General features: G+C 42.6%; 1 protein-coding gene across 1 annotated transcript in view; it reads left to right on the forward strand.

The window, feature by feature from the left end:
• Positions 1-23,760, forward strand: part of LOC127171037 (NACHT, LRR and PYD domains-containing protein 3) — a 77,484-nt gene continuing 53,724 nt past the window's right edge. The window contains exon 1 of the mRNA XM_051119445.1: positions 1-118. The gene's annotated coding sequence lies outside the window, so the exon portion shown is untranslated. The remainder of the gene's footprint in view (positions 119-23,760) is intronic.

The raw sequence follows: 23,760 nt of genomic DNA on the forward strand, positions 1-23,760 counted from the left end.
GCAGTGCGTTGCACTCTCTCCACCACCACACATCCTGCCAAAAGTGAAAGAGATTACACATATGCTGTTCAACACAACAGTTCAGAGGAAGCAGAAAGATCTACCAGTATTATTTGTGGTGAGTGTTTAATCTTTCCTTTGTTGTTTTGATGTGTCCTTGATCAGTTCCTGTTTCTTTAATGCTGTGCTGAAGTCATTTTGATGGTTTTATTTAAAGCTCTTCATGTGGTGATCAAACAATTGGTTTTATGTTGGACATTTGTTAGACATTTAATATTTTCTTAAGTGTTAAGCATTTATAGGCCTATTTAATTGCATAATAGTCGTGACTCATGTATCTTGTTCAGATTAAATTTAAAAGCATAATATCAAAACTAATACTAATATTATTTGTTGATGTAATTGTTTTAAGCATCAAAAGTGAAAAAGATCTCCACTTGGGCACGTCAAGCTAGGGAGTGTCCTAAAAATGCTAAAGTAGTTTAACCCTTTAACTGTCACCGTCCCACCTGTGGGACGCTTGGCGCTCTTTTTTTCGCTGTCCTTTTTCTCTATCAAATATTTTAGTAATTATCATAAATTATATATCATTTGAAAGATTAGAAGTCCAAGACTCATCCTGTGAAAACCATTTTGAAATTGGACATTGTGTTACTATGGAAATGGTACTGTAAAATCTTTTGGCGGTCTCACCTTAGCGGCGGTGTCAAGTGTCATATTACAAAATGCATTATGGTCTTTTAGAATCCAAACTTTTTATAATCTTGACAAAAACATGTCATTGGAAAGGTCTGAGTCTCAGGATTTCATATTTGGTGGTTATTTTGTGATAGAAGTAAAATTGACAGAGAAATTTAGACGTTTGTGACAGAAAAATGCGTTTTAAAAAATTATATAGAGTTCGTATGGCACCCGGTGGCTGTTTGTGGTATTACGCCCTAAACAAACTTTTACAGGAACCTTTTCATATCAACTTCAAATTTGGAACATAACTTATTTAGACATAAGGCTTCAATTTGATATCAAATTTAGGGTAAAACCTGTTATGTAAAATATGTATTTTATATAAAATAAAATAAAAATGGTGTAGTGCATTTTCTTTTTAGTAAATTTAAACTTCTGTAACTTATTAATATTTTATTTTTTTGAAAAAATCCACTTCTGACATAATCTGCTGACTATCGTCTTTAAAAAGAGACTAAGCTTAGATCTGTATTCCAAAGTGTTCATGAATTGCAACAATTTATGTTTGGATAGTGCACTTTCATGCCTATTTTAAAAAATGGGGGGTGACAGTTAAAGGGTTAATTTAGCAAATAGAGTGTTTTCACGCTACGTCATCAATCTGGAAGGCGGCCATTGCAGCGACATTGAGTGTAAACAATGCCATTGAACTGAACGGAACGCGTAAATTGCCTTTACGAAAAAACGAAGAAACGAAAGTAATTCACTATGTCAGGATAAGAAATAGAATGAAGAACTGTCAGGTCATCAGTCCGCGACAAAGGAGGTAGATCGTATGGATGTTTACCACCTATTACAGGACCAATAGACAATATGGACTGCCCTGTGGCCCGTGCACGTCGTACACTGCATTCATGTTCCAAAATGTCATTTGTGTGTAAAAATTTTGTTTTTATTATATTTACTCTGCAAAAGGCCGTTAACAGCTTAAGACGGACATAAAGAGGATAAAGTACTGTAGCAGGCAGATCTCACTGTTCACGATGCACAAAATATTGGAAGGAACTTCTAAATAATGAATTGGGGGTAGGAGTTTATAAGATTGTGTCTCTGAGGGGAATTATCTGTTTTCAGAAATGTTTACATAGAGTTTTCTTTTCATTTAGCAGCTGTATAACACATTATAAAGCGTGGCACGTCTTTTTGTACAACAGTAACCAAGGAAACACTGTCGCTGCTTAGCATTGAGCCCTGAATTAACTTTAGTTTGTCAAAATAAAATGACTGTTATGTTTTCTGCGTGTCCCTCATCTATCACACCTGATTCAACTCTTCAGCTCATTATTAGTGACAGCAAGACCTGAAATGGGTGTGTCAGATTTTTTTTTTTTTATTATTATTTATTTATATACCGCCTTTAACAATACAGAATTGTGACAAGGCGGCTGTACAGTATTAAATAGGAAATAGTACATCAACAATGCCAAGGGCAACAGTAAACACTCAATTTTCAGGTAAAGGTAGTTAATCAAATACAATAAAATAAAATACAATATTGTGTGATGATAAAGTGAAGATAAAGTGTCCCCAACTAAGCAAGCCAGAGGCGACAGCGGCAAGGAACCAAAACTCCATCGGTGACAAATGGAGAAAAAACCTTGGGAGAAACCAGGCTCAGTCGGGGGGCCAGTTCTCCTCTGGCCAGACACAGAGGACTCACCAGGTCCCGTGGTCCTGTGCCGATGTAGCGCCACGCCAGCAGAGGGAGCCCTCACCCACTGACTGACTGTTACCGCTCCCTCTGCTGCTTCTCTGGTTACTTTCTGTTTGGCAGCCATTTAAGGAGGCCTATACCAAACAGGCTTTGCAAAGTATTGTTTTGCCTGTGCGGACTCTACCAAGCGTTTATCCTGTTTCATTGCCTTGTTTTTGCCTTTTCCACGGTTTTGTTTCATTGTCATAGTTTTGTATTGTTTTTTGCCATAGTTTTGTCTTGCTTCATTGCTTCATAGTTTTTGTCTAGTTTCATAGCCTTGTTCATTTGTTACTTTGGACTGCTCACTTTTGTTGGACTGTTACTTTTGACCTATTGCCTGTTTTACTGGATTACGCTTTTGCCTTGCCTTCGTATTACTGTTTGTTTGGAGATCGACCCTGCCTGTCTTGACTACGTTGTGTTCAATAAAGCTCGCATCTGGATCTATCACACTTCTCAAGAGTCCCGTTACAGCCGACAGCCATCTAGGTGACAAGGTCTTCACTGGGGATCCGTCTCTGGGGCTCATCTAGTCAATGTGGTCTCTGCTGACATTCAGTGCTGTAGAGGTTGTCTCTAGGTGCTGATCCACCATCTGGGCTGGGTACGGACTGGATCCGGAGGACTGCAGTGACCATCTGATCTGGATACGGACTGGATCTGGTGGTTAAGGTGACCTTGGAATAAGAAAGAGACAGACTAATATTAGCGTAGATGCCATTCTTCTGACGATGCACTGAGTACATCGGGTGTTATGGGAAGTGTTCCCGGTTCCGGTTGACCTAATTAGTGCAGCCTAACAATCCTTTAACGGATTTGAATTATAGAAATGTGTTAATGTGTTATGTGTAAGCCAGGTTAAAGAGATGGGTCTTTAATCTAGATTTAAACTGACAGAGTGTGTCTGTGTCCCGAACAGTGTTGGGTAGATTGTTCCAAAGTTTGGGTGCTAAATAAGAAAATGATCTGCCCCCCGCGGTTGATTTTGATATTCTAGGTGTTATCAAAATGCCAGAGTTTTGAGAACGCAGCGGACGTGAGGGACTATAATGCGATAAGAGCTCGCTCAGGTACTGAGGAGCTAAACCATTCAGGGATTTATAAGTAATTAGCAAGATTTTAAAATCTATACGATGTTTAATAGGGAGCTAGTGCAGTGTAGACAGAACCGGGCTAATATGATCATACTTTTTGGTTCTAGTAAGAACTCTAGCTGCTGCATTTTGGACCAGCTGGAGTTTGTTTATTAAGCGAGCAGAACAACCACCCAATAAAGCATTACAATAATCTAACCGTGAGGTCATAAACGCATGAATTAATGTTTCAGCATTTGACATTGAGAGCATAGGTCGTAATTTAGATATATTTTTGAGATGGAAAAGGTTCCTAACTGATGGCGAAGAATTGTCAGAGCAGCCATCAAGTATTAAACAGTGTTTTAGGTTATTACACGCTGAGGTTTTAGGTCCAATAATTAACACCTCTGTTTTTTCAGAATTTAGCAGTAAGAAATTACTTGTCATCCAATTTTTTAACTCAACTACACAATCCATTAGTTTTTCAAATTGGTACGTTTCGCCGAGCCGCAAAGAAATATAGAGCTGAGTATCATCAGCGTAACAGTGAAAGCTAACACCATATTTCCTGATGATATCACCCAAGGGTAACATGTAAAGAGTAAAAAGTAATGGCCCTAGCACTGAGCTTTGCGGTACTCCATACTGCACTTGTGACCGATATGATACCTCTTCATTTACTGCCACGAATTAATAGCGGTCAGATAAGTACGATTTGAACCATGCCAATGCACTACCCCTAATGCCAACATAATTTTCAAGTCTGTTCAAGAGAATGTTGTGGTCAACAGTATCGAACGCAGCACTAAGATCCAGTAGCACTAACAGAGATACAACCACTATCGGATAACAAGAGCAGATCAATTGTAACTCTAATAAGAGCAGTCTCAGTACTATGGTACGGTCTAAAACCTGACTGGAAATCCTCACAGATATAATTTTTCTGTAGGAAGGAAGATAATTCTGAGGATACAACCTTTTCTAATATCTTTGACAGAAATGGGAGATTTGAGATAGGTCTGTAATTAATTAATTTGTTGGGGTCAAATTGTGGTTTTTTAATGAGAGGCTCAATAGCAGCCAGTTTGAAGGTTTTGGGGACATATCCTAATGACAGTGATGAATTAATAATATTTAGCAGAGGATCTATGAGATCTGGAAGCAAGACTTTTAGTAGCCTAGATGGAATAGGGTCTAGCATACAAGTTGTTGGTTTAGATGCTTTAACAAGTTTATACAATTCATCCTGACCTATAGTAGAGAATGAGTGGAATTGTTCCCCAGGAGATCTATAGGGCACTATCTGATGCGATACTGTAATTGACGGCTGTATGGTGACAATTTTGTCTCTAATAGTATCGATCTTGGAAGTAAAGTAGTTCATAAAGTCATTACTGCTATGCTGATGGGCATAGTCAGTGCCTGTTGGTTCTTTATTTTTTGTTAACTTAGCCACTGTATTGAATAAATACCTAGGGTTATGTTTGTTATCTTCTAAAAGAGTCGAAAAGTAATCAGATCTTGCCGATTTTAACGCTTTTCTATACGATAGGGTACATTTACGGCAAGCAGTACGAAAAACCTCTAATTTTGTTTTCCTCCAGCTGCGCTCCATTTTCCGGGCTGCTCTCTTTAGGGTGCGAGTGTGCTCGTTATACCATGGGGACGGACTGTTTTCCTTAATCTTCCTTGGGCGCAGAGGAGCGACCATATCTAGAGTCCTGGAAAAGAGAGAGTCAATAGTTTCTGTTACATCATCAAGTTTTTCTAAGCTATTGGACATGCTGAGGAATTCAGATAAGTCAGGAAGATTACTTAGAAAACAATCTTTTGTAGTAGAAGTGATGGTTCTACCATACTTGTAATAAGGAGTTGAATTTACAGTGAGTTGAGTTTACAGATATTCAAGACCTATAAAATGTGCAGTGTTTAAGACCTTGAAAAAACCTATGACTGCCTGGTCACTCCATTTCACAGCAAGCAGGACTCGCCCTGACGGCGCTAATTCCCTTACAAAAAAAAAAAAAAAAAGCAAAAAAATGTGATTATTGAGCATGAGCCCAACATCCAGCAAACCGAAAAACATTCAATGTACCTGAGGGAAGATGTCTTTCACTTTTTGTGTATTCTTAAACCTGGATCTCATTATTGAAGAACAAATTCAAGCACCAAAAGCATGAGATTTCTTTATTTAAAAATATGCCTTTTCATTCATTCATTCATAGGCTATATGGATGCAGTGACATTTTAGTTTAAAAATTTGCCATTGTTTAAAAAAAAAAAGCTTTACTTGATGTTTCAGACTTTCAGTTGATATGCTTCCAAATTTTATGCCATAAATATGTATTGTTGGAAACTCAGAAGCGAAGACCAGGAGACTCTTGGGTATCTTCAGCAGAGTTATTTATTGAGAACGTGTTGCATGGCGCTGCAGTCATCGAAAGTCTAACAGGCAGTGGTACATTGTAGTTTATATACATTTAGGGGGCAGGTCTTAGAGATGTTGACACAGTACTCAGAGATGACATCCTTTGATCAGATCAAGAAGAGAGGATGCAGGACGTTACCCTTCCCCCCCAACTGTAACACCTCAGCAGACCTATCCAAATAATCATAATGCCATCACCAAATGGTTTGAGCACCATACTTGCGGGATCTAAGACTCTATCAACATCGCAAAAATAAGTCACGGGAACTAAAACTTTGTAAACAGATCCCATTATGTTTACATTAATTCCCCAATACAATGTAGATCACCTTAGATTTTGATATGGTGTTATGTCAGGATGTGGGATCTGCAGATATTAAACAGATCCTTAAATTTGTAATCCTACAGTATATCCTCCTCCTAAATTACTATAACACTTGTGCAGCCAGTCACAATTCACACTGTTACAATTTACTCAGGACGATGGTTTGTGTGTAACTTGTGTGCAATTTTTTTTGTATGACAAATTATTTTTAGAATAATTGTACATAAATAGTTTTAGCAAAGCAAATATGATTATTTTTGAGAACCTTTTTATATGTATACTTTACTGACAAACGCTAAGTAGTAAATATTTTAGCGTTTATTATTTAATTTTCATAATTCACTAAACCTCTGACCACCGCATACTCCTTTGAAACTCCTTCAGCCAGCATTTATTAAAAAACAAACTTGCTCTTAAGCCAAATACACACTGAAACTAATAATTTGCCGGCATCTGAATGTACATTAAGTCACTATTCTCTGCATTAGCACTGTTTTGAAGTTACTGTTTGAATGCTTTCTCTTTTCCTGGATCCTTGGACTTAGCAGTTGACCGGTTTAAAATGATGTGATCACAAAAACAGCTTCTTTTAATTTTTAAAGGCATTGTTTTCATTATAATGTACTGATTCACATTAGTAGTCAATAATTAATTATTATTCCACTACTCTGCCTCCCCTGACATGCTCTCACACCCCAGACCGACTCCGCTTGCATTCATTCACGTGAACTGTCAAGATGAGAGGTGACTCCTCCTGGCAGTGTGATTTATATAGTGTCATTTCTAATCACCCAGACACTGATGCTGTGATTCTGAGTCCCAGAAACATGTCAAAAGTGTCAGTACACTGAAGACTATGTGCATACCGGCCACACAGCAAAAAGACCGGTGTTAAATTAACTCTCCTGGGAGTTTACTTGGCTCCTCACTCAAGAGTTTTAAAAGTAACACTGTCAAATTAACACTGAAGCAGAGTTAAAGTTAATGAGATAATTAGTGATTAATTAAGTGATGATTGATCATTATTGCATTATTGAAGACACCTGATGTTAACAAGCAGAATCACCAAAGGAGAAAATTACAAATTTAAAGAAACCATTACAGTGGTCAGTGTTTGCAGTAGTTGGGCTCTTGACACTTACGTTTTGTTTGGCTGCTGTAACTGAGTTATAACAGCCAGGCAAACCAGAGTAAAGGTGATCAGTCTTGATTATGTTTTGCAATAACCTTCATGTAGTGATCTGAGTTAGGTTTTCTTTACTGATTACATCAACCCTGGGAACACTGTAATATCTATAATCTGACAAATGTTTTTAAAATGTATTATGATCAAAAACTTTGTAAACGATATTTAATTAAGACACACAGACATGAAGAATCAGCGTGAGAATAACAACAATGGTGACCATCAAAAAAGCATGTTGTAGCCAATCAGAACTCATCCATGGCTCCCATCATGCATTGTGGCATGAATAAATTATAAGCAGAAATGTCTTTGTAATTTCTTTTAGTCTTACTATTTTCTTTTGTTTTTGCTGTTTTTATGTGACTTTTTAGTAGCTTGTTTTCTGATGTTCAGAGTTGATCTGTTTATCGTTTGTCACCACTGTTGAGATTCATACACTGGTTCTTGAAGTCTGTGTATGCGCCTGAATAAAAGTTTTTTTTGTTTTTGTTTTTGTTTTTGTTTTTGTTTCTTTTTTTTTTTTTTTTAAATAAATCAGAACAGCTTGTAAGAAATTCTTAAAAACATTAAAAATATAGGATCTTTTGCTGTGGAATCACAAGGCTGATGTTAATTATTCAAGATAATCACTATTTGACCTGAATCACTGAATTTGTTTAGAGTCTAATCTGTGAGTTACATTTTCAATAAAGGAATAAAACTCGGAGATTAAACTCAAAATGAGTTCAGTGACTCAGGTCGAATAATGATTATGTTAAAACACAATCACCACCACCTGCTGACTTGTGTTCTTGGCTTGTCTGGCTGTTATAACTCTGGCTATTACAGCAGCTGAACAAAATCTAAAGTTAAAAATGTGTCAAGAGCCCTAACACTGATCACTATAATGATGACATAAAAATTGTGATTTTCTCCTTTGGTGATTCTGCTTGTGAACATCAGGTATCTTCAATAATGATCAATCATCACTTAATTAATCACTGATTATCTCATTACCTTTAACTCTGCTTCAGTGTTAATTTGACACTCGTCAGTGTTACTTTTAACACTCTTGAGTGTGGAGTAAAATAAACTCCCAGGATGGTTAATTTAACACCAGGCTTTTTGCTGAGCAGAGGTGTAAAATCCAGGTTCAGTAAGTAAAAGTCCTCCCCAGTATTTTGTTCCAATCACCTGGATTTGTAATTAGCACAGTCTTTCAGCCAGGAGGTCAGAGATGGGACCAAGTCATTCCTTTCCAGTCACAAGTAAGTCTCGAGTCAAGTCCCAAGTCCTCAAAGAGTTAAAGTTAATGAGATAATTAAGTGACTAATTAAATGATGATTGAGCATTAGTGATGAACACCTGCTGTAAACAATCAACATCATTGAATTGAAGAGAAACACAAGAAGTACAACTGACTTCAGACACAGACTTGGATGAAATCAACTGAAAAAAAAACAAAACATGAAATCCCTCAAGATCAGATAAAACAACAGATCTCACAGACAGCATCACCAGCTTCACTCATTACTAACCAGACTGACTTTATTTTATGTCTGCAGAATCTCTTATTGAGAATTAACAGAGGTTTAATAATTGTCACACTCACGCACACACAAGGGGATGGAAGAGACGAGAGATGAGTAGCAATACTATTTAACCATTTATTTAACAATGTCTTTAAAAAAGACAACAGCATCGAACAAGTAATGAGGCTCTTAACTGAGTGGTTTTGGCAGATGTAGTAGTCCCAAAGTCCAGTAGTTGAGCCACGCCACAGCATCGACGGAGAGAGCAACAAGGCTTGTGAACGGTAGACCAGACAATGTGACAATGGCAGAGAGTCCTGTTTTATAGGGCGTGGCTCAACGAGCAACAGGTGATAAGGATCAGAATTCGGGTGATTGTGAACGCATGGGTGGAGCTACCGGGTGTGTGTCAGATGAGGGTGGCTGTGGTGAATGCCTGACACTACCCCCTCCTCCAGGGGCGGCTCCCGACGCACCTACACGACGTCGAGGGCGACCTCGACCGCGAGGGGCAGGCTGATCTGGATGGTCGCGATGGAAATCAGTGAGCAAGGTAGGGTCCAGGATGTCGTCCCGTGCGACCCAGGATCGTTCCTCTGGGCCATACCCCTCCCAGTCGACGAGATATTCCAGCCGCCCCCCCCGACGCCGTGAGCCCAGGATCTCGTGGACGGTGTATACGGAAGGTGGTTCCAGGATCTCCGGAGGAGGGGGCTCCACTTCAGCTCCCGGTGGTTCTGTGACAGAGGGATGATAAGGTTTCAGAAGGGAGACGTGAAAAGTGGGATGAATGCGATACCTGGGAGGGAGCTGAAGTTGGAACGTGACTTCGTTGATGCGTCTCAGGATCTGGAATGGACCAATGTAGCGGGGACTCAGCTTACGACAGGGTTGACGGAGGCGGAGATCCCGTGTGGACAGCCACACCATGTCCCCTGGGTGGAATTCGGGGGCAGGTCTCCGTCGGACGTCCGCAAAGCGTTTATGTTGTTGTACCGCCCGCTGCAGATGGATATGAGCTGAGTCCCACACTCTCTCGCTCTCTCGAAACCAGTGGTCTACCGCTGGAACATTAGAGGGTTCCTCCGTCCAGGGAAACAGGGGTGGCTGGTACCTGAGTACGCACTGAAATGGTGTTAAGCCGGTGGTATCTTGGCGCAAGGAGTTCTGTGCGTACTCGGCCCACGGGAGGAACCGGTTCCAGCAGTGTTGGTCCTTGTGACAGTATGCCCGGAGGTAACGTCCGAGTTCCTGGATCTTTCTCTCTGTCTGGCCGTTGGTCTGTGGGTGATATCCAGAAGACAGGTTAACTGAGACACCAAGTAATTTGAAAAAGGCTTTCCATACGTGCGAGATGAATTGAGGTCCCCGGTCCGACACGATCTCCTCGGGCAAGCCGAAGTGGCGGAAGAGCTGTTGGAATAGTGTCTCGGCAGTCTCCATCGCCGTAGGTAAACCCTTCAGGGGGAAAAACTTGCACATTTTAGAGAATCTATCCACCATGACCAGAATGCAAGTGTTACCTTCGGCTGCCGGGAGATCGGTCACGAAGTCCACTCCTATGTGGGAACAGGGCCTCTGTGGTATGGGTAGTGGAACCAGTTTGCCTGTAGGAAGTTGGCGGGGTGAAGTAGACATGGCACAGACAGAGCAACTCTGGATGTACCTGATGGTATCCCGGCGCATACTGGGCCACCAGTAACGAGACCGGACGAGCGAGAGGGTCCGTTGGCTGCCAGGGTGTCCAGAGCCCGGAGACCGATGAGCTGTGTCCAGAAGGGTTTGACGTAGGGCGAGAGGAACGTAGATCTTGCCTTCTGGACATTCCGGTGGAGCAGCTTCCTGGAGAGTGGCGTTACGGATGTCCTCGTCTATCTCCCAGACAATGGGACTGATGATGAGGTTGGAGGGCACTATGGACTCTGGTTCAACGGATTGTTTGGGGGAATGGAGTCGGGATAGAGCGTCCGCCGAGATGTTTTTGGGACCAGGTCTATAGGTGATCTTATAGTTGAACCGTGTGAAAAACAGAGCCCATCTGGCTTGACGAGGATTGAGTCTTTTGGCCTCACGGATGTATTGGAGATTTTTATGGTCAGTGATGATGGTGAAAGGATGATTTGAGCCCTCCAACCAGTGACGCCACTCCTCCAGGGCAAGCTTGATGGCAAGGAGCTCTCTATTTCCCACGTCGTAATTCTGCTCCGCCGGAGACAGCTTTCGGGAATAGAAGGCACAGGGATGGAGGAGTGGAGGCTCACCAACCGCTTGGGAAAGTACCGCACCGACTCCGGTGGTGGACGCGTCGACCTCGACCGTGAAGGGAAGTTCCGGATCTGGATGGTGTAGAAGGGGTGCGGTACTGAAAATCTTCTTTAGATGGAGAAAGGCTTCGTGGGCAGAGGGGTTCCAGCTGATGGATCTTGGTTTACCCCTCAGGAGGGAGGTTAACGGCGCCGTGATGGTACTGTAATCCTTTATAAATCTTCTGTAGAAGTTAGCAAATCCTAGGAAGCGCTGGAGTTCTTTGACGGTGAGGGGTTGAGGCCAGTCCTGGATGGCGGATACTTTCCCCTGGTCCATTTGCACGCCCTCGGCCGATATGATGTAACCCAGGAAGTGTACTGATGGACGGTGGAACTCACATTTCTCCAGTTTGAGGTACAGACGGAACTCTCTGAGCTTGTGGAGGACCTGCTGGACGTGGTGGCGATGTTCGGCCATGTTCCGGGAGTAAATCAGGATGTCGTCGATGTAGACAATAACGAACCGGTGAAGGAACTCCCGGAACACCTCGTTCATAAACGTTTGGAAGACGGAAGGGCTGATGGAGAGGCCGTACGGCATGACCCTATATTCATAGTGGCCGGTAGGTGTTACAAATGCCGTCTTCCATTCGTCTCCCGCACGGATACGAACGAGGTTGTACGCACTCCGCAGGTCCAGCTTCGTGAAGACTTGGGCTCCACGAAGCTCTTCGAGGGCGGCTGGGACCAGAGGGAGCGGATAGGGTTGCTGGATGACTTGGGAGTTGAGCTGACGGTAATCGATGCAAGGCCGTAACCCCCATCCTTCTTGCCCACGAAGAAGAAGCTGGAAGCGGCTGGTGAGGTTGAGGGTTGGATGAATCCCTGAGCGAGGGCCTCCGAGATGTATTCCTCCATCGCCTGGCGCTCCGGGATGGACAGAGGATAAACTCGCCCCTTGGGGAGCTGGGCCCCTGGCAGCAAATCGATGGCACAATCCCATGGCCGATGTGGTGGTAACTGGGTGGCTGCTTGTTTGCTGAACACATCCTGGAATGCCATGTACTCAGCTGGGACCTCCGGAGCAGAGTCGTGATCCGGACTCTCAATCCGAGTCGAAGAGAGGAAGAGGTGATCGGCAGAAGGTCGGGGTATCTTGACCAAGCAGTGTTGATTACAGTAGTCACTCCAGTGCAGGATGTCACATGGGTCCCAGCTGAGTTCTGGATGGTGTTGCTGCAGCCATGGACGTCCCAGGATGATGCTGGCGGTGGAATCCTCCAGTACCAGAAATCTGATGTCCTCCGAGTGAAACAGACCAATTTGCAGAGTGATGATGGGTGAAGAATGTCGTATTTTCCCACGCCCCAGTGGTTTTCCTTGGATAGTTTTTACCGTTAGCACGTGACAATGGGGTAGAGGAGTCAGTTGTAGTTGCTGCAGACATTCCTGAGAGATGAAGTTGCCTGAGGAGCCGGAGTCAACCAGCGCAGAAACAGATAGCGAAACATTAGAAGTATGCAATGTCACGGGTAGTAATGTGAGAGAAGATATTTCCACCTCTGTAAAGAGGGTACTCACCACGGGGCGTGGGGGTCTGATGGGGCATTGACGGAGGAGATGACCAGGTTGTCCACAGTATAAGCATAATCCATTAGCGATCCTGCGGTTCCGTTCGGTGCGTGATAGACGAGTGGAGTCGATTTGCATGGGTTCTGGTACTGGATGACAAGCAGCCACCGAGGCAGGCTGAGGAGCGGGAATGGGTGGCTGGCAGGCGGCTAGGTTCTGGGCAACCTTGGTGGTTCGTTGTAGAAAGGCCTCTAATCCAATGCTGTCGTCATATAGCGCCATAGCCGCTCGAAGATCGGGATTGAGGCCTTGTCTATAGGCTCCAAGCAGCGCCTTCTCATTCCATCCACTAGCCGCCGCCAGCGTACGGAAGTGCAGAGTGTAGTGGTTCACCGAGGAAGTGCCCTGCTGTAGCCGGAAGAGTTGATCCGATGTGGCAAGTTCTCCTGTTGTAGTACTAAAAACTTCGGCGAAATGATTTGTGAACTGTTCGTATGAATGGATGATAGGATTGTCAACATTCCAGATAGCTTTAGCCCACTGCAGGGCCTTACCGGTCAGGAGGGAGATGAGAAACGCCACCTTTGTGTCCTCGGATGTAAACTGTAGTGGTTGCATTTTGATGAAGAGATCCACTTGAAGCAGAAACCCGCTACACTCAGCCGCCTCTCCCGCAAAGGTTGCGGGCATGGCCATGGGAGATCCTGAGACGGAAGGCGGCGTCGATGGATGTTGAAATGCCGCCTTCAAGGCATTCACCAACTCGGAGAACGGGTTAGTAGTGGCGGGTGTTTCGGTGCTCATGCTGTGTATTCTTGTTGTCGGTCTGGTCTTCTGTCACACTCACGCACACACAAGGGGATGGAAGAGACGAGAGATGAGTAGCAATACTATTTAACCATTTATTTAACAATGTCTTTAAAAAAGACAACAGCATCGAACAAGTAATGAGGCTCTTAACTGAGTGGTTTTGGCAGATGTAGTAGTCCCAAAGTCCAGTAGTTGAGCCACGCCACAGCATCGACGGAGAGAGCAACAAGGCTTGTGAACGGTAGACCAGACAATGTGACAATGGCAGAGAGTCCTGTTTTATAGGGCGTGGCTCAACGAGCAACAGGTGATAAGGATCAGAATTCGGGTGATTGTGAACGCATGGGTGGAGCTACCGGGTGTGTGTCAGATGAGGGTGGCTGTGGTGAATGCCTGACAATAATAGAGGAATAGAGGAATAATAATTTAGAGATTATCTTACACTCTCTGCTTACAACTCATTTAGATGAACATCTTGAAGTGGTCTTTCTATTGGATTTACTGACTGACATTCAGCTTTTGCAGAACTGTAAAATCATATTAAACAGAGATCACTCTAGTGCTTCAACACAAATCAAATCAAATCAAATCAAATAAAATAAAATAAAAACTCCATCATCTCAGGCTTTTAGATATGAACACTTATCATATGATCCTCAACCGTGATGACAATAATTATTTGTACTGCAGTGCATGATGGGAGTTTTTACTATGCTGTTACCCAGCATGCATTGCAGCATGAACATGAGAGGGGGAAGAGGGGAGAGAGTCAACTTCAGGTTCAGATTGTTTTATTTCACTCCCATCGAGTTAACAACACAAATAAATGCACAGGCATTTGCACTCTGCATCGAAAACATATATATGAATGCGCTGTTGCACCTCTATTAACTTTTAAGGCTTATTTTGCTGCGTTTATAATCCTTTTGATGGGTTGTGTCAAGGAGCTGTAAAAACCACTATTACACTCACTAACGTTATATGAATGAATTGCGTTTGTGCCAAACTCTTACAAAGCAATCTCTCTCAATCTATGAATGTTTCTCTCAGTTAATATACGCAATCTCACTGTCTTGAAGTCTCACGGCAATCTCACGGCTCATGAATAATCATGAGACACCAGCACGTCATTGATGTACTATAGTCCGTTGCCACGTCACAAACTGTGACGTTAGCACAATGTAGATTTTAAACCCTGAAGATGAAAATAGCACAAAAAAGCTCAAAATTAACCAGTTTTCTCCAACATTTAAAATGAACAGATGCTAACATTGTCATCAATGATGTGCAACACAAACACCTCTGCTAAAATCTCAGAAAAAGTAGTCCAGGGTTTCATGAACCTTTAACAGAGGGGTGCTCAACTCTGCAGGAAAGTCGATCTCCAGGAACAGGGTTGGACGCCCCGGCTTTAACCCTCTGGGGTTTGAGGGTGTTTTGGGGCCCTGGAGAAGTTTTGACATGCCCTGACATTTGTGCTTTTTTCAGTATCTTAAAAACATTAATGGCTAAAGTCTGACTACATTGTAATCAGCACAAACTGGGCTACAATAATATGCAAGCAACATTAACGTACATGTTTGTGTTTTTGAGAAAACAATGTTTATGCATGGTTAGTGAAAAACTAAAATCTTTAAGTCACTGAAACAAGGCCATGAAACACATTCAGAACATTAGTTCACAAGGCTTTTGAGAACTGGATGTGGTAGTCTAGAGTTAGTTTTTTCTACAAAATGTTGTGAAAATCATCTCATTCATGTGTTTACAGAAAACATTATATTGATCTAAGTTTTCTAAGACATGTTTTGTGATTGAAAAGGAATATGCGAGGGAGTGACAACGGCCATGAATATTTAGTGATTCACACCTGAGAGACAAAAGGCCCTCCTCTAATGGTCCATCAATGAGACTAGGACTGTCAGGTAGAAACAATGAGAGATTCAAAGAATGGAGTTTTTTTTGTATTTTATTTACAACACAGTATCATCAAAACATACATAATGAAGGTCAAAAGCACATTACTGACTACACTGATCTAACCATAGAGACAGTGAACAGACTTTGTGTCATTCCTGAAAACAATTTTCTGAATTCTGTTCAACAAGTGAAATAAGTAAATTATACCTGATATTTAAGTGATTGCTGCTTCTTTCCATGGATTTAAGAAACAAAATTCATCATCAGTAGTCCAGGAAACTGTTTTACAATAAAATATCAGTGTAATTTAACATCTGATGTTCTACTACACTGATACAGCACGCTTCATGTGGCATTCATGTAGCATTCATTTGTGGTGCAGGTATCAGATCACTAGAAAAAAAAACAAAAAACATCTGTAAGCATGTTAATATCAGGAGCATCTGTAATATATACATATAGTATGATTTTGTAGTCATAGACATACACACGCTTTATACTATCTTTAAAAAATGGCATTTTATATTTTAGAAACTAATTATTAATGTTTAGCACGTTAAACATCTATTCATGAACAGAGTATTAATAATAAACTAATATTATCCTATTATACGATAAATAAATATTGTACTGTTCTCTTTATATGTTTTGCTTTCGAAGCGTGTAATATAAATAAACACCAAGCCAAACTCTGTTCAAGAGCCAGGATATGAGCGCCTTGCTCCTTTAATAGTTCAATGTGTGGTTTACACAATCACTCTGCGGCCAATGAACCGAGTAAAACTGTAAATGAAATGAAAGAAATATAGAAAATTATATAACTGTAACAAACTTATCCGTTTAACAAGTAAAATACAAATACATCGCTAGTTAGGAGCATTCTCAATGCAGAGCACTAGTGCAATTTGAGATCGGCAATCACAAACATAGTTGATTACGTCACCTTTAAACTGAACATACGCTTCTGCAATATAAACTGGACATAATAATGATTTAAATGAACTTACAACCAGTGCTTTCAAAAGGATTTAGAAGAAGGGTGCGGCACAAACATGTCAAGGCTCGCTGCATCACGAGCTCCCTGCCTCACGAGTTCGCTGCTTCCCGTTATCTAATATGCGTCACTCGCGAAAACACGTCAAAATAAGAGTCCACACTGCCACCTAGCGGCAGGTGAAAATGAAACTTATACCGAATATTAAAGTATCACAAAAATGTAATATTGGTTAATGCAAATGTCCATCATAAATTGTACACAGCCTCTAATAGAGGCAGAACACTCCCCGCCTGGCATTTTTAATGCCACTATAACAGTCTGTGTTCAGTCTTATTTATTCCTCTTTGGCTAGCAGTAAGATAACATCAGAAATGGGTCTTAAGAATGTTTTCACATTACTGCCTGAGGTTGTTCTAACCTCTACCTTGCGGACCCTTCCGTCATTACCCGGGAAGACAGATGTTATTAGGCCTAAAGGCCAGTCGTTTCTTGGGGACTGAACTTGCTTCAACAGCACAACATCTCCAGGGTGCAGATTTCGGTGAGTTTCATGCCACTTGCGTCGAGGTTGGAGTGTACTGATGTATTCTTTTCTCCATCGGCTCCAGAACTCGTTAGCCAGTGCCTACACTCGCTTCCACTGACATTTCAAGAGGTCTTTTTCAGTGTAGTTCTCAACTTTGGGTTAAGAGCATCGCTGGAGTAAGTAGGCATGGAAAATTGGGATCTGCCGAGACAGGAACCAGAGGTCTTGCATTTATAATTGCTGACACCTCTGCCATCAGAGTACAAAGTACCTCATGGGTCAAGTGAGCATGTTTCTTCTGCAAAAGCATACCGTCTAGAATCCTGCGGGTTACGCCGATCATGCGTTCCCATGCTCCACCCATGTGGGATGCATGTGGTGGATTGAATTCCCACATACAGCCATTATCATGAAGGTATTTCAGAAGACTAGTCTGGTTTTCCTTTGCTGGTTGCATGCCTAGTTCTTGACTTGCTCCGATGAAGTTGGTTCCTCTGTCTGATCTGAGCTGTTTTGCTGGTCCTCTCACAGCAAAAAACCTTCACAGAGCATTGATGCAACTGGCAGTATTCATTGACTCTATGACTTCTACGTGTACTGCTCGTGTACTCATACATGTAAAGAGTATAGCCCACCTTTTGTTTTCAGCTACACCACCTCTGGTGCGTCGGGTGACCACTGTCCATGGACCAAAAACGTCTAACCCCACATATGTAAATGGAGGAGATGTACTGAGGCGCTCAGGAGGAAGATCTGCCATCTTTTGAACTTCTTGCTTTCCTCTGAGTCTGCGGCATGCCACACAACGGTGAAGGATTGAGTTTATCAGTCTTTTCCCCCCTACAATCCACAAGCCAGCCTGTCGGATTGCTCCTTCTGTGAACTGTCTCCCTTGATGGTGCACTTTGGAGTGGTGGTAACTCACCAACAGTTTAGCAACATGACTTTGCTTCGGGATGATGATTGGATTCTTTACCTCTGACTCGATTGAAGCATGTTTCAAACGTCCTCCAACCCTCAAGAGACCATCATCGATGTAGGGGTCGAGATTCCACAGTGCACTTGAATGTGAAACTTTTCCATTTCTTTGCAAAGCAGTATACTCCTCTGGATATAGTTCTTTCTGGGCGTGTAGAAGTATTAGTCTCTTTGCTGCTGTCTGCTCTTCAGGTGTGTCGTATTTTGCTGCACTGATGCCATCCTTTGCATGTGTGGGATGTACTGATGGAACTTGATGTGTGAGAGCATGCTTGATGAATCAGAAAAGAAACTGCTCTTAGCAAAGATTCCCAGGTAGAAAAGCGTTGAAAACGTTCTGAAAAGAGGCTTCTTTCAACTCGAGTAGCAAAGCTGGTTACACAAGGTCTGACCTCTGCATCCGTCTCAGGATTAACCATTTCGAAGAACTCACACTGTTGCTCTTGGGGCTGTTGGTAGAGGAAGCTGGGTCCTGTGAACCATATGGTGTCATTCAGCTGTGACGTAATCACAGATCTTGTCGCCAAGTCAGCTGGATTCTGAACCGTAGGCACGTAACTCCACTGGTTTGGAGAAGTCGACTGACGTATCCGCTAAACACGGTTGTGCACATAAACAAAGAAGCGTCTGGACTGATTGTAAATATATCCTAGGACCACTTTGCTATCACAAAAGAATTTCACTGCATTTGGCTTGTGGTCTAGCTCATCGAGAATGTGTTCAGCCATCTCTACAGCCAGCACTGCACCGCATAGCTCCAGGCGAGGGACAGAAGGCTCAGGACGAGGTGACAACTTTGCTTTGCCCAGCACAAATCCCACTTTGACTTTGCCTTCATCAGTCAGAGCTCTGAGGTAAGCCACAGCTCCTATGGCCCAGCTCAAGGCATCTGAAAAGACACACAACTCAGTGTATGGAGTGTTAGAAAGTGAATAGTCTAAGTATGTGCGTGTGATGTGAAGGTTACTTAGCTTTTGAAGTGAGGTTTTCCATTCCTCCCACATGTTTTCTTCTCTTCAGGAAGGACAGCGTCCCAGTCATGTACCTCTTTGGTCAGCTCACGTACCAACGCTCTGCCCCGGATTGTCACTGGTGCCACAAAGCCCAAAGGGTCGAAGAGGCTATTCACGACAGAGAGCACTCCGCGATGAGTGTAGGGCTGGTCGTTCGCTGTGACTTTGAAGGTGAAGTATCTGATTTTATGTCCCAGTACAAACCCAAACTTCTTTGTGCAGGCCAACTCTCATTTCCAAAATTCAGATCTTGGAGTCCAGAAGCAAGATCTTCAGGCAGGAAAGCTTGCATGACTTTGACACTGTTTGAGGCTATCTTATGAAGCTTAATATTCGACTTGGAAAGCGATTCTTGAGTGCGCTTAAGCAGGTCAATCGCTTCAGCTTCTGTGGGAAAGGACACAAGGCCGTCATCCACATAGAAGTGCCTGTTAACAAAGTGTGAAGTGTCAGTTCCGTACTCTTGTTCACCTCGCTTTGCAGCTAACCACAGACTGTATATAGCCACTGACGGAGAAGGACTGTTTCCAAAAACATGTACCCTCATACGGTAGTCTACCACCTCCTTGCTCAAGTTGCCATCGCAGTACCAGAGGAATCTCAAATAGTTTCTGTGGTCCTCTTTCACCAGGAAACCATAGAACATCTGTTGGATGTCCGCCATGATTGCAATGCGATCCTTCCTGAACCGTAGCAGCACACCTAACAGTGAGTTGTTTAAGTCAGGGCCTGAGAGGAGCACGTTGTTCAAAGAAATACCCTGGTATTGCGCGCTGGAATCAAATACCACCCTTATTTGTCCCGCTTTTGCGGATGATACACTCCGAAGATGGGTAAGTACCAACATTCTTCATCCTCGTAGATAGGTGGTGCTCTTTCTGCATGGTGGTTTTGAAAGAGTTTCTCCATGAAGGCAGAAAACTGTTTCTTCATCTCAGGGTTTCTACTCAGCGTGCGACGCAAAGAATTAAGGCGAGACAAAGCTTGTTCCCGATTATTTGGGAGTAATGGTCTGGGTGACCTGAATGGCAAAGGAGCGACCCAGTTTTTCTGTTCGTCTTGATGGAACTCTGCTTGCATGATCTCCAAGAAGGTCTCATCCTCGAAAGACATGGCAGGTTTATTATCATTTTTGGTCCTGTCAAACACCTTGAGTCCAAGTTTGTCTTCTGCTTGCACACCTTCAGTAGCGTGATTGAATGCATGGGGAAAAACACCAGACTTATGCTCCCCGCCATGGCACAATTTCTCCTTCACTTTGATGTGACTCTGGCATGGAGTGAGAAGTGATGGGCGGCCATTGTCTAGGATGTGAGTTTTGAAGACACTCACCATCGGTTTATGGGCTCTCTCAATGCAGACATCACCTACAATCACCCAGCCTAAATCTAACCTTTGCGCAAAAGGTGCATCGTGAGGCCCATTGATTTGTTGTCTCACTTTGTGTACACGAATCATGTCTCTTCCCAGTAATACTAAGATCTGAGCATCAGGATCTAGTTTTGGGATAAACTGTGCTACAGTTTTCAAGTGTGGATGGGCAAGAGCGACTTCTGGAGTGGGGATTTCAGATCTGTTGCTCATTATCTCATTACACTCAATCAGTGGTGGGAGATCGAGACAGGTCTTACCATCCAGGGTCTCTATTTGGAAGCCAACTGCTTTCCTTCCAGCTGTTTCCATGGAACCTGCACATGTTCTCAACAAATACAGAGAGGGGTTACTTTGGATCCCGAAAATTTGAAAGAATTCTCCTTTGGCTAGTGAGCGGTTGCTCTGATCATCAATTATGGCATACATCCTGATAGCTCGTTCCCGTTGTTCTCGAGGAAAGACATGCATCAAGCACATTTTTGCACAGGATCGCATTGGAGCACTTTCTCCACAGACTTCTGTACACTTTGAGGTTACCTCAGGGGTAGTGACATCCTGTTGGTCTGTGTCTAGTTCTTGCATAGGAGGTGGGAAGAGAGGCAGAGCTATGTCTGGATGCATTACTGTGCAATGTCTATCAGAATCACACTCTGCACATTTGAGGATTGCAAGACATTCTCTGGCTACATGATTCGGAGAGCAACACCTGAAACACCTCTTATGTTCTTTCAGAAGGTTCTTGCGTTCTACCAACGACTTTTTCCTGAAGGCTCTACATTTCAACAGGGGATGTGACTTATTGTGAATAGGGCAGTGCTTCGTCAAGTCTCTTTTAACAGCCTCTTTCAAGCTCACTAAGTCAGACTCATCATTTTTAGAAACATCTGTCTTATGCACCAACACAGGAACTCTACTAGCACCATGTTTATAGAGGGGTCTTTCATTTCGGACGACTGTGTGGCTACTGTTTGAAAACTTGAAACTAGGATCATTCCTTGCTTTAGCTTCACTGAAAATGAAATGAGTGAAGAACGAGAATGGAGGAAAACTGACCTTGTTTTCTTTTGAAGCGTGAGCCAGCGTAAAGCCATTTCTCCTGCAGACTCGATGGCAACTTCTCCACAATAGGAGTAATACCGCGAGGGGTATCAAGGTAAGATAATCCAGGTAAATATGCATCTCCATGAGTAGGTCTGCAAGCTCCCTGAGTTTCACATTGTCCTTCGGAGATAGACATGGAAAATTATCCAGGTGCGTAAATAAGGCTCTTTCAATCACTTCCGGGGTGGCGTAGCATTCATGAAGTCTTGTCCTCGACATCTGGAGAGCAGCTTGTGGATTAGTAACATACACTGCTCGAATCCTCCTCACATGATCTGACGATTCCTTCCCCAGCCACTTAACTAACAAATCTAACTCTTCACTAGCTGACAGCTGTAAGTCTTTTGTAGCGTTAACAAATGAAGACTCCCAGGCTCTGAAGTTTTCTGGATTATCATCAAACTTTGTAAGCCCTGTGGTGACTAGCTCTCTACGTGCTATGAATTTAGCAAAGTCTAGCATAGGCGTGGCTTGGCTTTGAGAGTAATACCGTGTATCTGATTGGGCCGTACACCCTTTTGAAGCAGGATCTTGATGTGGAGATGCTTTAAATGCAGCATTCGGAAGGGAATGAGGCAGATTGTATGGGGACTCTGACAATCTTGTGCTCTGTAGATGTTCGCTATCGTATAATCTGTTCCGCTCTTGAACTGTATTTGTGTCTCCATCATATGCAGCATTCATGCTCTGAGACTTATCAATCAAACGTGGAGCCGACTCTTGTGCACAGGTTGCTGAAGAGATATTCAGAGGTAGTATAGAAAAGTCTGAGCTCATCTGAGTCTGCTGTTTTACATATTCCTCCGTTCTCTTTGAAATCACATGTGATGAAAGTGTGCTTATTTCACTGCGATTATCATCATGTTCCATTGCTGCCGCCTCTAACACTTCCGCTTCCGCCAGAGCAGCAGCAGCATCCCTTTCTAATTCCAATGCTTCCAGATTTGCTTCTACCGTAGCTCTTTCTTGTTCCAGCCTGGCTTTCTCCTTTTTCATTTCAAGCTGTCTTTTTGCGAATGCCATCTTGGCACGTGCAGCTTCTGCTGAGGCTCTAGCTTTTGCAGCAGCACTAGCAACTGAAGACTTAGAGGAAGATAATGAGCATTTAGAAGTGACCTCTGAAGGTGCCCTTTCTTTCCCTCTGCTCCCTTCAGTTTGCATGTTTGCTTCTAAGAGTTCCTCTTGCACCTGCTGATCCATGGTTTTTTACTATACTGTTCTCTTTATATGTTTTGCTTTCGAAGCGTGTAATATAAATAAACAGCAAGCCAAACTCTGTTCAAGAGCCAGGATATGAGCGCCTTGCTCCTTTAATAGTTCAATGTGTGGTTTACACAATCACTCTGCGGCCAATGAACCGAGTAAAACTGTAAATGAAATGAAAGAAATATAGAAAATTATATAACTGTAACAAACTTATCCGTTTAACAAGTAAAATACAGATATATCGCTAGTTAGGAGCATTCTCAATGCAGAGCACTAGTGCAATTTGAGATCGGCAATCACAAACATAGTTGATTACATCACCTTTAAACTGAACATACGCTTCTGCAATATAAACTGGACATAATAATGATTTAAATGAACTTACAGCCAGTGCTTTCAAAAGGATTTAGAAGAAGGGTGCGGCACAAACATGTCAAGGCTCGCTGCATCACGAGCTCGCTGCCTCACGAGTTCGCTGCTTCCCGTTACCTAATATGCGTCACTCGCGAAAACATGTCAAAATAAGAGTCCACACTGCCACCTAGCGGCAGGCAAAAATTAAACTTATACCGAACATTAAAGTATCACAAAAATGTAATATTGGTTAATGCAAATGTCCATCATAAATTGTACACAGCCTCTAACCGAGGCAGAACAAATATGATTTTACAGTCATAAACACAAGCATGCTTTGTATGTATTATACAATACAAAACCAGGAAATATAAATCTTACTCCTCACAGCACGTCTTCTTCCAGTAACAAGATGCAAGTAGCCGAGATAAACAATGAAGTGAAGTCTCCTGCTTTGTTTACGTTGATGTGGGCGGTACGCCGCCTGCGCCTCCACGTGGCTGATTATAATAACAAAAGTGTAAGTAGCTAGTGGGCGTGGTCAACTTAATAATAATTAGGTCTGATGAGAAAGACTGGACATGGCGTTGGTTTCATAGAGATTATTTTAACACATGATATTTGTTTTCGACAAGACTTACATTTTAACCCTAACCCTTTCATTTAAAAGTAGACATGTCAGGCTTTCTATAGATATATC

The sequence above is a fragment of the Labeo rohita genome, chromosome 9 (genome assembly GCF_022985175.1).
Source record: "Labeo rohita strain BAU-BD-2019 chromosome 9, IGBB_LRoh.1.0, whole genome shotgun sequence".
Lineage (NCBI taxonomy): Eukaryota > Metazoa > Chordata > Actinopteri > Cypriniformes > Cyprinidae > Labeo > Labeo rohita.